The sequence below is a fragment of the Poecile atricapillus genome, chromosome 3 (assembly GCF_030490865.1).
Source record: "Poecile atricapillus isolate bPoeAtr1 chromosome 3, bPoeAtr1.hap1, whole genome shotgun sequence".
NCBI classification, from domain to species: Eukaryota; Metazoa; Chordata; class Aves; order Passeriformes; family Paridae; genus Poecile; species Poecile atricapillus.
In genome coordinates this window covers 84,805,575-84,821,070 of record NC_081251.1, presented here as the reverse complement: position 1 = coordinate 84,821,070, position 15,496 = coordinate 84,805,575, and positions in this window count along the sequence as shown.

The following is a 15,496-nucleotide window of genomic DNA, read 5'->3' as shown; positions in this document are numbered from 1 at the left end:
GCTGTGCCTTTACCGGCGCCCCGGTTCCCCCCCGCACCGGGAGCGGGCTGTGCCGAGCTGCCTTCAGCCCCCCCCGCCTCGGGTTCCCAGGCATCACCCGAGCCTGCGGCTGGAGCCAGCCCTCCCCCGTCGCCTCCTGTGGCTGTGGCAGACCAAGGTCCTGCGCTGTTTACCACTGGCTCGGGTGTTGCTGCTGCGGGACAGAAGCCGGTGGCCTTGACGGGCCAGGGGTCCCAGGCTGCTGGAGCCTTTTCGGCTGGCCTGTGGACCTTGTCCTCCTGTAAAATGACTGTGCAGCTGAGCATATCAGGCATTCCATGTGCTTCCGAATGCTTTGGTCCGGTGGGTGAGGGCATGAGTGCTCTTCTTGTGGCATGGTTGAACACCACTGCTCAGGGCACCATTGTTCACCTAGGGGATGTTGATTCAGATTTCCTGGGGTGCATTTCTGCCATGGGTTTCACACTCACCCCTCCTGTTCCTGGATTTGCTCACCTTGTGCCTTTTGAGTCTTGTGTTCGCAGCGCTGAGAACCAGCTGCGGGGAGATGGTGGCTTCGGGTTCCCTGGACCTCCCTGGGCTCATGGACTGCTGTTCTGACAGCCAGGGATCATCCTGAACGGGTCTGCACCCAGTCCATCCTTGGTGAGATGCTGTCAGAGATTAGCTTCTGTGGGTTTTGACACTGGCATGGACATCACGATTGTCTGGTTTGCTGATGGACCCTTGGACCCGATGCTGAGACATTCAACACAAAGAAGAACTTGAGACTGACTCTTTGTTCAGCAGATTCTGTTTTCTTTTCTCATGATAGACTAGTCACCCTCTGTGACTGATGCAAGAACAGTTGGATCACAGTGATCTGGAGTTTCAACCAGTCTCTGGGACATTCCTGTTTTCTGTATCAAGAAGAAGTCTGGGAAATGGAGGTTGCTACACCTCCAGAAAGTTACTGCTATGATGGAAAGCATGGGGATGTTGCAGGCTAGCATGCCTTCACCTGCCATGCTTCCTGCTGATTGGCTAGTCCTCATTGTGGATCTGAAGGATTGTTCTTTGCAATTCCTTTGCATCCCGATGACAGACTGAAATTTGTTTTTCTGGTGCCAGCTATCAATAATGCTGAGCCCACACAGAGATATCAATGGAGGTTTTGCCATTTCACGAGGCTTGTGAAAATTTGCCGGCATTTGCCGATGATATGGGGCTCTAGCCCTCTCTGGAGTTTGCAAGCAGTTTCCTGTTGCTCGTCTCTACAACCTCCCTGAAATTATTTGAGGGGTCAAAATAATTTTGGGACAAACAGTCCCGCATTTGGAGGTGCAATTATTTATTTTTTAATTCAGTGCAGACACTGCATGAATGATGTCCAAATATTAATGGACTTTTACATGGTTGTGTCCTTATATGGGACTGACCACGACACAACTGTCTCCCTTGTTTGGTCTATTAAAGGGGGACTCTGATTTTAAAGTCACCTCTGACACTGACCCCACAGGCACAGTAGGTGCTGGAGGAGGTTCTGTGAGCAGTTTCTGCTCCTCAAGTTTATTACATTGATCTTTGCTCCTCAAGTTTATTACATTAATCTTTCCATTGATGTCGCTGTTTTGTTTTTTGGTTTTTTTTTTGGAGAGTCATGAGGCTGGATCAGCCCAATTGATGGAATTACAGACTGCTGTCATAGCATTTCATAAGTTTTCCCAGGCACCTTTCAGTTTGGCCATGGCTTTTGCTTCCGTGACCAAATTGAGAGCCATCCACAAGCAGGTGTTGATGTTGGACATTTGTTTAATTTAATTTTTTTTGAGTTTTGTTGTTTTTCTGTTTTTAAAAAAAAAAAAAAAAAAAAAAAAAAAGAGGTTTTTTTGTAATAACGAAAGGGTGAGATATCACCCTGAAATTACAGCCTTCTGATTGTATGGAGTATTGTATTTTTCTATTATTTATTATTTTGATTGTTTATAATGTTGCTAGTTTCTTTGTTCATTTTTCTTTTTTCTTTTTCTTTTATTAAACCGAAAAGGGTGAGATGTCACCCTGAAAACTCAGCTTCTGAGCTTGCTGACATGGTTTTCTAAGGACTTTCCCAGGACAGTAACTGTAAACATAGATATGTGTACATTCTTTCTGTTACATGTCTTGTGATGGACATCTCTCATGGCCAGTGCTGTGAGAAAGTGTTATCCTGACCATCCAATCCCTGGCTGTGGTCAGGAGCCTATAAATCCTGGAGGGAAAAATAAACCTCGCTCTTCTCTTCACCACACCTCGACCTGTGTCCGTGTGATCTATTCATCTTCAGCGGCAACACTCACGCTCATAAGAAATGTATTTCTTTTGTGAATTCACCTCAGTTTTTTTTAAAAACACTACAGATAGATATATCAAAAAAATCTTACATAAGCCCCTTGGTAATATTTAACCACACAATCTCTTTTCTAGTATCATTGCAGGGCCCTTAGCATCATTATTTCACTGATTTATTTTTTTTCCCTCCATAGAGTTTAGAAGCAACTGCACTAAAACTCAATGTCCATAAACAATGTGCAATAGAGAGACCACATGGGAACAGTCTCTACAGAACTCACATCCCATCAGTCGCCTCTTTGCCTCGGGAGGCTCTAGAGGAAATCACACGGGATACTATAAGTAACACCCATACGTTGCATTACGTAAATTATAATTTCTCATCCATCACCACAACCATGCAACAGTAGTTGTTTCCAGCTCTAACGAGTAAAAACAACCAATAAAAAACCCCCACAACTTTCAGCCTAGCTGTTTGAGACACATAAGTGGAACAATTGTTGCAAGATGTTCCAAATGTGAAACATTATTGATGGGTTTCAAACGCTTGACAGAAAAAATCTTCCCCCTTTGCAACACAGCTAAGAAAAAGGATTCTATTACAGATTTGAAGTGTTGGATTAATTAAAAAAAAAAAAAAACAAACCAACCAACCAACCAAACGAACCCTCAAAAATCAAAAAAGGGACTTAGCATGTATACTGCTTTGGGTGTAGTTGGTATTTCTGTGTTCAACAACAGCATGGCTTCATATCTCCAAAATGAGAGCTAGCATACATAAAACGTTTACTAGAAAAGAGGATATACATATGTTGTAATGCATTTAGAAAAAATAGTATGGCCCAAAGAATGTACCCTCAAAAATGTAGAATGTGAGCTTCCTTCCCTTATCTCTTTCTCCCCAGTTCCCCTTATTGGCTGTGTGAAAGTAACCCACCCTCTTCCCCCTGCCTTCAAAAAGAGGCGCTTATCAATACTCCTTCCTCTTTCCCTCCTGCTCTTCTTCTCCGCGGGACCCCAAGAAATAAAGCTGCACTTCAATCTCAGCTAAGATGGCCTTGTTTTTCATATAGCATAGTTCTTCTGTTCTATGCTATACTATCTTCCCGTTTCCCTGGCTGCAGCTAGGTGGACAGTGGTAACAGAAAAGCAGGGGACATAGAAATAATAGCAGTTGGCACCCAACGTGGGACTCTGAGAGACCCCCAAAATGGCTGGAAACACACATGTGTGTTTTGCAAGCCTGGGCACGTCAACTGCCTTGAAAAGCTAAAAAGCAAATATAGCCTACAAGGGAGAAATCAGTAGCCTTCTCAAGCCCAGAGAGAGTAGATTTCACAAAGAACAACAGTTTTACTGCTCAACAATGTTAAAGTGGTAAGTCACACCTGCCGACGGTGATGGGGAGCATGAAACGGGGGTGAAGCAGGTCCCAGGCATGGCCTGCACAGCAGCATGTATGAGCCGAGCCAGGATCAGCTGGGTGCGAGCCTGAGCCGGTGGCTGTGAGAACCACAGGCTGCGCGAACGGCAGGGGTGTCCCCGTGGGTGGCGGGGGGGCAGCCGGTGTAGTGAGAGCTGTGGGATGCTGGCGGCAGCGGCGGGGGTTGGCCCTGGACCGTGCGAGCGGTGGCCATGGCACAGAGAATGGGTAGAAGCGTTCCCTTCCACACGTGGCGCAGGGACCGAGCTGCGGGCTCAGCACAGAGCCAGCCACAGCACGTTACACATGACAGCTGAGCAGCGCGGGCCCACAGCAGCCGTGGGACGCAGCATCCGTGGCGTGGGGAAAGCGCAGCAGGGTTCTTCCCCTCAAGGACTTCAGCCATGTGGTTTTAGCAGACCAGCAAAGTAACTGCAGCTGAGCTTGACAGTTTGTATCTTACCCCAGTGTGTGTGGGGGGGGGGGGGTGGCAAGCTGAGGAAAAAAAAAAAAGCCCTCCACTGCTTGCTTAGTTGCTTTTGCAGTAAAACACGACAAAAATGAGTTGTGCTAGCACACTGTTAGTAGCAGAAATGGGGTCCAAACTGTCTATATGCCAACCAAATTTAGAATCCGAATTGCAAGAATATTTAAGTACTATAAATGTTAAAATTTCTAGAAAAAAGTTAAAACGTTTCATCTCATGGCTATCTCATAACACTCCACAGCTTGATTTGTCAGAAGTAAATTCTATCTCTACATGGGATAAAATTGGCAATTACTTAATACTTAAAATAGAGAACGGAGATGAAAATGCTTCAAAATATCTCCCAGATTTTCTTATAATTAAAAAAGAATTGATTAACAGAGAAAAAGACATAAAAAACCAGCCACTGCAGTTTCCATCAGTTTCCCCTACTTCTTCCCCTAAACCCTCTGCCCCTGAGCTGAAAAAGATACATGGAACACATCCAGAAACTCAAGAAATGCACTGTAATAATGCCATTTCTGGATCCATGTGTCTCATTCAGCCCCCCATCTCTGACAGTGTCGCGCAAGCTATCAGAGACCTTCCCCTGCACCCTCACATCCCGACTATTAAAACCTCTTACCTCCACATGGCTGGGATCCAAGATGGAGCTGTCCATGTGCCAGATAGCCAGGTGGAGAAATTTCCCTGGTATCTCCCTCTCCCTTCCCATGACTCTTTCCACTCACCTGTCTCCACCCAGTTCCCCTACTCCTCCCATAACCCCTCCCCTCCCTCATACATTTCCTTTCCTCCTACCATACCCCGCCTCCAAATGTTGCAACCCTGTTCCCCACACCCCCGCCCCCCCCCCCGTCCCTACAGGGAGGGTGGGAGTGAGAGGGATGGCCCTATCCTCTGCTCCCGTGTGGGGGCGGGGGAAGGGGTGTCCTGGCCCTGCCCCCCCGGGAGGGGAAATATGTCCCTGCCCAGTCCCTGTGGGGGTGTGGGTAGGTCCGTCCACCCATCGGGGGTGAGGCAGGACCCCCTGGGCCTGGTGGGGGTGCAGCTAAGTCCCTTCACAGACCCAGGGGTGAGGCGAGGCCCCCTGGGCCCACTGGGAGCGGGGCTGAGTCCCTTCATGGATCAGGTGGGGAAGCAGGGCCTCTGAGGCTCGATGAGGGTGGGGCTGGGCAGGGAAACCCCAGAGACACAGGCTCTGGGGAAGATAAGGCTATGCCTACAGCTGCACCTGTAGAGTGATATTTACTGGTAAAAGATACCAGTGATATTTACTGGTAAAAAAAGAACTAATAGACAATATCAGCCTTTCTCTTACCATGATATCCGAGAGATATGCAAAATACAATGTGAATTTGGCAAAAATAGTGAAATATTAAAAAGAATTATTAAAGCTACTTTAAAATCTCAGGAGTTAGTTCCTGCTGACCTCAGACTTCTTCAGGTGCCTCCTAACCCCCAATGAGTTTGATTTTTGGGAAAGCTCATGGAAAAGCTCATTGAAAGACCTTCTAGAGGAACTCAAACAAAGCACGCAGGATGCAAAAGATGCAGAAAATAATGAAATTACCTTTGAGCATCTATGTGGGGAAGGGAGGTGGGCAAAGCCTGAAGACCAGGCGCAGGTTCTAACAAAACCTATTTTAGAGAAGATCTGTGATGTAGCAGAAAAAACTTGTATGTATGCATATGACTGAATGAGTATTATTATGATTTCAGAAAAACAGGAAAGTGTAGGGGAGTAACCATCCATACAGTTTGGGTACTTGAAGATAAGCAAGTGCTTTCTTTCTGTAGGGGAGACCTGACACTGGCACAAGTTACCCAGGTGGGTTTGTGGAAACTCCATCCTTGAAGGTACTCAAAACCTGACTGGACACAGGCCCCAGCCTGCCCTAGATGACTCTGCTCTGAGTAGGGAGGTTGGTCCTGAATTCTCTCCCACCCTCAGCTTTTCTTAATTCTAGGGCTCATGGATAGGTAAATACCTTTAAAAATTATATACTAATTCCTTCCCACTGTTCTAATCTTTTGTTCTCCTCAAAACCCATATTATCGGTATTAACACCTGGAAAAAAGAAGTGCACTATACTGCAGTGTAACTTAATGAGGGTGTTAACTACCATTTCTAATGAAACAGAACAGACTAATCTAATGCATGTTGAAAATGCATGACAAATAGTGAGCTACATAGGCTCCTGCATGCAGTTTAGCTAAGCTATAATTAGAAAAAGCGTGAAAATGGCTATTTTCCCTTCCTGTCAATAAAATTCATAATTGTTAAATTATGTGAAAAGCTAATTAGTTTTCATCTTGTATTTAGGCTTCTATACTACATCTGTTTTATATTTAAGTTTTTGCATTACTTCCCCTGTAGTCTTTGATGTCAACATATTTTTAGTTAATAGAAATGTTAATTTATTTCTCAAACATTTTTACTTATATCCCAGATTGGTTCAAACAAGCACATATTTAAATGTATTCAGGCACCTGTATTATACAGCTCCTTTGATGGATTAACTCTGGGCATTTCAGTTAGTTACAACATCTCCTAAAGCAATGGCCACTTCTACTGCTGCTGGCTGACAGAAGGATTTTGTTTGTTTAGAAAACTATGTGAGTGGGACTCCTTTCCTGAATTTCACCCATGGGAGAAGTCTGCAAACCTCCAGAGCCACAACAGATGAGCTTGTGAAGAAAGAATAAGTTGGACAGTCCTGGCCTGCTGTTCATCTCATGCTCCAAGGGTAAACATCTGAAGAATGTGTCTAAAAACAGCTGCTGACAGCAATATCATACACACGTGATGACTGCTGGTGTGTAAAGGCATGAAGTTGAATTCCCATTGCCTTGATTACTGGAGGCAATTGATGCAGGGTAGAAGCTTGATACTATTCTAAGGCTGCTAAGGGAAGCTGGTTTAGGTTGTTGATAGGGGTTTCTGTAATGGCTCACAAGCAGCACCTCATATACTGAGACTATTATAAGAATGAACCTTGAAAAGGCCAGAGAAGAAAAAGGGCCATAAGACTAAACTAAAAAAAAAAGTATATATAAAAAAATAATACAGTGTCAATTTGAACTTCTTTTCTCATTATTAAATTATGTACTTTAATAGTACAGGGTTAGGGCTGGGAGAGGAACAAAGGCTGATTCTGGTGACACTTGATTGAAGCTGGAGAACAAATGACATCCTAAGTGGCATGAATAATTAGAACAGGATTATTAAATGAAGGGATAATGCACATGCACAAAGAGCTAAATGGAAGAACAAGACACAAGTAGGAAGGAAAATGTCATAATAGTAACACACATGATGAAGAACCTATGAAGACAAATCATGAACATCCTGGCCATTCTACAGCACCTGAAGACTACTTAGTAGTAGTCAAATATGCATATTTACATATCTGAATATGTATGCAGAAATACACACAAATAAGCTCTTATAAAATAAGAAACTGAAAAGCATTCAACAATATCATAGTTTTGGTTTTGCTGATTTTAATGAGAACCTTCTTATGCTTTGTGAAATTCTCTAAAATATGATTAGCAATAATAGATAATGCTATAAATATTTCATAGTTACTAGTCAGCTCCAGCATGCATAAATAAGCTGTGCTGCTCTGCTTCCAAATTCTAGTGGTATAATCCAGCTATGTCCTCATCCATCAGATGGTATACAATATTCAAGAAGGTAATTCCTCAAACTAATAGCCTAAAACCAGTCCTATATAGAAAATATTTATTCTATTATTTTTCACTCATACACAGCATTATCCTTAGTAGACCCTTCCCCCACTGGTGTAATGAGGGTTTTCCAAGGCTAAGAAAGATATTCAGAAGAGGAATTGTAAAGAACTCTTGCCTGCTAGCAGTGAAAAAAATACTTACCAAAAATTATCTTTCAAAAAACTGGTTTGTCTTTTAACTGCAGAACTTCACTGATGTTATTAATAACAGAAATCTTGCATTGAGAGACTATAGCTCCAAGGATAGTACCTGATTAATGTCATGGGAAAAAACCCTAAGAGCTCTTGTATTTTAATAGAAGTTTTCCTGAATGCATTGTGAGAAGGTTCTGAAATATACAGCTAATTAATCTTCAAAGTACACTTGGTTTTAATACCATTACTTTATTTAAAGCTTAACAATCAGTTTATATTTTGACTGTGATAGTGTTTCTAGCAATTTTTTTGGTGGGGGGAAACAACCGGCCCTGGCATAGGACATAATTCCTGTATACCCGATTGGTGTCTACAGTCCACCAGAAGTCAGGCTGGCTTACCAGGCAGTTCTTACTGTTTGGAAAGGAGATGTTTGGGAAACTTCTACACTAACCTGAACCAAAGATCAGGAAGAGGAAGAAAAGATCACTGAAATTTGGAGGATTCAACAGTACATGCTCTGTCTTGTATCTTACATCCAGCTCTTTTTCAATCCTCTTTTGCTCCAAGATGTTGTCCTCGTTAGTTACTAGTTATTCCTCAAAGTTCATGTTACGGAAATAATTTGGAACAAAAACAGGAAAAAGACATCACTTGTATGTTCACGGAATTGTCACACAAATAACTTCCTCACTTTCTAGGAAGATACACTTTCACTGTGTATGTTCAACAAACTAAAGAATACTTCCAAAAGGCTTTAAAATTACCTTCATATATTTCTGAAGTCCTTATGAAAACTATCATCTAAATGAAAATACTGAAAACTTGTTCTTAGAAGTTGTCTGATGGTCACTGGAATAATTAGTCAGAATACAGAACTTCATCAAGAGTTGGATGAAACCTTTTTGGGCACTCACATCAAAAAAGTACAGCAGGAATCTGGTTGTGGATTTGCTCCCTGGGTTACAAGTGTTTTTAAATAGAAAAAAATAAAAAATAAAAAATTTAAAAGTAAATGGAAGTGGCTATTTATTTCAAATATATTTCAAGACAGTTATTTAATGCTTAATTTAATTCAAAAAATCTCCAGTGCAATAAAGTAACAATTTTAAAATTATAAATTATAAGTTTATAATTATAAATTTAAAATTATGTGTCTCATTTTCTAAAGCATACTTGTAAGGAACCTGTCTGATCTGAACAGATTAGATCAGGGTGCTGACTGCTGAGGTAAAATCAATTCAATTCTTCAGCCTGACAGGAGCTGGGTCTTTAAAGTTAATGATCTCAACTATTCTTTGTGATATTCTTCATATCGTCAAAACTAAAGCAAACCCAAGGCTCCCCAAATCCTCTTCCAGTAGTATAGGTGAGAAATGCAAGATGTACAACCCTGATTTCTTTACCCTTGAAATTAATGGAGATATGCTTTGTTTAAAGTTATGAGATGAAATTTTTCCAGCATTCTCTGCTTATAAAACAAGGAGTTCAGAGCTTTTGGGAGAATGATGTTAAGTAAGGGTAATAGATGTATATTCTTTCATAGTATATACTGACTGTCAGAGATCACTTAACTGACCATAGAGATCTTAAGAGTTCTGAAAACTAAACATGGCATGAAATCACTGAAAAATAATCACGGTAATGCTGTTTCATTTTAACCAAAATATACATAAAGCACAAAATATTTGCTCTTCAGTTTCAACAAACTGAAGACAAATCCTTCATCATAATTCCCTAAGACTTTGGTAAAAAGAGGTGGTAATACCTGAATTTTAAAAGACAATGGCCTTTCAATAGTTTTGTATTTGACAACAATTTCACCTACCAGACTAAAAAACATCAGCCCATAGAGAAAATGTGGTGAGAAAATGAAGGCAGCAGCACACGTTTTTTCCGGACAGGAGAGTCTCATTTACGAAAACACAGGTCATTTATCCTGCTCATCACACATTAAAGCTGCTGCATGGACTGCTCTCCCAGCTCTTTGCTTTGCACTGACTATCTCAACTCTCCCACCTTTCCAAGAATCTCTCTCCTGGCTCTTCTCCGCAGTGCTTGAGGCACTAAATGCTTGCCTGTACTTCCAGACCTCAGTTCTCATTAAGTGCTATGAATGCTACTGAGGTTAGACTAAGTATCTCTGAACATTCATATTGTATTTGTTTTCTGTTAGTGTCACTGAAAAAATTAGGGTGGAAGGGATTTCTGGAGATCACGCAGTCCAGCCTCCTGCTTGATACAGAGTATAACATCTAAGAAATTGGATCCGGTTGCTCATGGCCTCATTTTCAAAAATTTTCAACAACTAAGACTTCACAGCCTCTGTCGGTACCTGTTCCAGTGCCAACTAGATGGGAAAAATCTCTGCCCTTAATCAGCCAGCTGTACTGTTCCTAACATAGTTAATCCAGATAGTGTTTACTCCTATAATCTGGTACCTTTAGTTTGACATTCAAAATGATTTTCTTATTGGCTGACAATTCAATGTGAACTCCTCTCAAAAGATCATCCTGTCCTATTGACCAAAGTACATTTTCTTCCAAGTTGTTCTTTTTTTATGGGATTCAGAATATGGAAATGAAAACAGATGAAAAATTTGAAACAAAAGCAGCAAAAAGAGATAAAGGCAAGTAAAAGCTGAGGAATGGACTTACACAAACCCAGGAAGTCTTAAAAGGGGGTTATTTGGTGAAGAATGAAAAAGTTTCAAGGGCTTATCTAAACTGCACAAAGGATAAAAGAAGACAAATTTGAGTGATTTGAGATGATAAATAAAGATAGTGGGAATAACAGTTTAAAGTACTTGGAGGACATTTTCTGTTAGGATGCTGAACTTGAACTGACCTCAGCTGGGAGTACTGTGAGGTACAGAGAGGTAGGTGTGTGTGTCACCACTTGCTGGGATGTCACACAGGCCAGGAGGTCCTTATTCCTCATCTACAGAGAGATTTTGATTATTGCTTTTTACTTGTATTTTATTGGGTTGGGATTTTTTCCTCCCCACAAGGTAAAAAACAGTTGATTCTTACAACCTATGAATCTCTGAATAACCAAAATCTATCTGAATTATTGCACATTTCTGCCACTCATACCAGCATACACCAAATCTCACTTTCTGCATGAGGTAGTGTTCTGGTTTCCACTTGAATTTTCCTCCTAGTAGCTGGTACAGTGCTGTGCTTGGGATTTGGGATGAGAATAATACTGATAACAGTGATATTTTAGTTGTTGCTAAGCAGTGTTTACAGAGAGCAAAGGGCTTTCCAACTTCTCACCTCACCGCACCAGTGAGAGGGGCTGGAGGGCATAAGAAGATGTGAGGGGACACAGCCAGGACAGCTAACCTCACTGTCCAAAGGATGTTCTGTACCTTATGGTGTCATGATCAGCATATAAACTGGGGGAAAACTGCCCAGGGGCTGCTGCTCAGAAACTGGCTGGCAAAAGTTGGTTATTTCTCTCTCCTTTTTGCTATTTTACTTTTTTCACAGTTTATTCTTATTTTAATTATTAAACTATTCTTATATCCAGGAGTTTCTTGGAGATCACATTCAACTACCTTACATGCTCTTAAGAGAACTGATCTGACTTAGTGACGTTTTGGGAAATATAATCTTATAAAATGGGAAACATTAATAAGCATGTAAGTTACTGTGTTAATCTATTTCTCTTATTCCACAACAGAAATTTTATTTCTCAAAGCCAACAGTCCTTTCAAGAATGATTTCAACAGACTGGTAACAAAAAGGAGTTAATCGCAAATAAAAATTACTGGCATGTCTCTTAAGTATTTGTAATTTATCTATACAGCATGTGAAAGAGGACTTTCACAGCCATGATATATTTTTCATCCCTTTGGCCATGTCAACTATCTAACTTTCTCACTTGATGATCAATGCAAAGAAAACGTACACTTAGGAGCCACTAAGTGTGAAAGTTAATTTCAAAGTAATACTGTAAAAGGTTTCCATTCATCTTAGTTTAGTGTAGTTTAACACAGGCAGATGAAAACATTCTTGTTCTAATACCATAAGATGATAGAAAAATAACTCTATTTATTTTATCCTACCTGTACTGAATAGACAGGGACAGGAGTCACTGTTTTCATATGCTGTCATGCTGCTGCACGCCTCTTCATTTCTTAATGCTGTGTTTTTTCCACTACTTGGAAGAAAATTCTCTTCAAAAGTAAACAGCATGAGTGATTAATATATAGACTATGAAGATACTTGCAAAACTTTAGATCAAAGCAAATATGGACTAAAATTCAAGGCATTTTTTTTCACTATAGTTTAGTAAAGTGATGATTTAAATGTGTAGCATAGAAATGTGCTAGACTGAAAAATCAAGAAAGACTTTTTTACAAAAAAAATTTACCAATTATTGTGTGCTAGTAAGCTCTTATAAACCTTCCCAGGAACAGATGAAGATTTTAAACTCCGAGGCAAAGATCATCACAGCTATAGCTGACTTTTAACAAACTTTTTGATATATTGACCCTAAACCCATCACTTTGGATTCTCTAACTAATTCAATTGATCTAAAATCATGGGATGCTTTCAGCGTAAAAGAAAATTCAGGTGAACCATATACACTATTTTTAATTAACAAGAGTAGCTTTGTAAAGCTGAGAAAAGTAATAGTGGAAATAAATCATACAATTAGAGGAAGTCCTCATTATTTACTGCTATGATTACTATGATCTTTACCACTAGGAAAATTTTAATCCACAATAATCATAACACTTTGAGAAGGCTCTTAGACAACGAGGAGGAGAGGAAACCAATCTGTCCATCCAGATAGATATGGGAGCATGGAACAGATAATCCAGCATGTCACAGAAATAGGCAATAAACTGAGGCAGTAAAATGCCATCAGCATACATCATCTGATCATGGTACGGCATCATCTCCCAGCCTCTATCGGCTCCTGCCACATCAGTGCCAGTTCCAGGCACTTCATTCTGTTTGTAATTGCTGATGAGCAGCAATAAGGCCTCCGTGTCTCAGCTCCCATCTGTTCCACTTCAGCACCCACCTATTAAGTAACTTTTATTTACAGCCTTGCTTGATGTGCTGCTCTATTAGTATAGCTGGAAACGGAGCAGAGGGAGGGGGAAGAGCATCCCTAATGGCCACTATTATTTCTAGGGCTGGGTGATTTACTCTGCCGCTCAAAGGATGTTCTATCATCACTTTTTCACTTTCCTGTTGGTGAGAGAACTCCAAGAAGGCTGGATTTCAACACAATGCCCTCCAGAAGTCAAACACTAAAGAACATCTTAATAGTCCCTTGAAACACTAATGAGAAACAGACCTCAAAGTTGGTTTAGATGCTATAAAGCCCTCTTCAGGAATCTTTTGTGCATTTTTTTTGCTCAGGAGCTTAACACTTAAGAGGAATTAAAAAAAGAAAATCTAATTAGTGGTGTATGAGGTCCTTTTGTCCTTACTTAACACATAAGTGTTGATTAAACAAATTATCTATCAATGTAATGATTTCACAGTTTTGGCTCAGGTTCAAAACCTGTGTACTTCTATTTCCACAACTTGACCTTCCTGTAACTCCTTAAAGGCTGTCCTCTGAATTGTGCAGGTTCAACCTCAAAGTATTTTGATTCCTGGCACTGTTACAAGCAAGCACATATCTTAGTGCACATAGTACACATATCTTAGTAAAAAAATATCTATAAATTCAAAAAGGACCACAGTGCTGTTTAACCACATTACTCAAGCAGTGAAATAATTATTTCCATCTTCTAGACTCAAATTTTAAACTAGTAAACACATAGAAGATTCTTGTCTTGTACAATATAAGCATCACCACACCAATCTCTAACAGATAGTCTCATAAAATGTGAGCTATCTACACATATAATTATACAAAATATTACAGATCCATATTTGTCATGAATTGCTACTGAGAAATAAAGTACTTAAAACCTCACCAACTTTATGGATATTAGGTATGAATTGATTGTATCATTATTACATTTTATCTGCCTGTTTCTACCACCTTCTCTACTGAACAATTAAAAATTAACTCACACAGTTCCATCAATTTTTTCCCAGGTTTCTTTAAGCTGTATGAAAATGTTATAGAATTTGTCTGTTTAGAGTTGTGTAGTAAATCATCATTGAAGCTGTACAGCAGAAAAACAAGAGTAATATGCTACTTGGTACTGCACTTTCCCAACAGGCACCTGATATTAATGGGAAGTAGATGGCCTGCAGACTACAGCAAGCCTCCTAGCACCTGCCATCAATCCTCACATTACTCAAACACTAAGAAACAAATCAAAATATACAAGAAGCTATACACCAGGCCACACAGTCCCATCTTTTTTCCTACAAAATCCACAGACTGCCAGTGCTCAGAAGCCTTTGAGGCATCATCCAAACTAATGATTGCAAGGCTTTATGCATTCTTTTCACTATAATCCTTGTCCTGAGGCTACACTGGAATAGAAATACTTTTACCACAGTGATGATTCTGGTGAACAGGAGGAAAAAACCCACTATTTGGTAACATAATACTATTTTTTATCAGAACAGGTCCTACAGCATGCAGGTTGACAAATGCATTAGGTAAAACCTCTTTTTTCTCTGCAAGAACTTATTTTGTATCTTGCCAGATTTATTGTTTTGATCTTTCTTCAATTGTTACACTCATGCTGATAAAATATGACAGGTTTGTCTCCTTACTCAATATTCTGATGGAAACTTACATATAAGATAAGTAGGTAAAATTTCTAATTTTCTGTCTCAAATGCTGATTTAGGGAACTTTGGGGAAAAACTATGCTTGAAGGATGAACAGAATTACACAGATAAAATACAACCCAACATTTTTTCTTCAAAGCTCTTTCAATAGCTTCGATAGGATACTTACAGAAAATAGGCTTATAAACAATGTGTAGTGTTGACAAATACTGCTTGCATTATTTAAGTAGCTTCCTAGGAAGCTCAAGTGATTCTAGTGTGAAAGAATATGCTGGTTTTGGCTGGGGTAGAGTTAATTTTTTTAACAGTAGATACTGGGACTATGTTTTGGCCTTGTGGTTAAATCCTGACAAATGTTCACCTACATGGTATACTGCTCATGCCTTCAAGATGTCACAGCACTTCTGTGTAATATTTTGTAGCCAGTGTTTTGTTTTCTATTCCCATGACAACATGGCAATTTATTTTAAAAATAAAAGTCTGCTGAAAATTCAAGATCTTGAGAAGAAAACTAACTCCTGATACCAGGTTTATTCATGTAAGGGACTATAAAGATAACGTAGATTACTGAGCGAATAACGTAAGAACCTCAGGGGAAATAGAAGTAATTACGAAATCAGCAGATTTACCTGACTGAAGATTAAAGATGTGGAATCAAATAA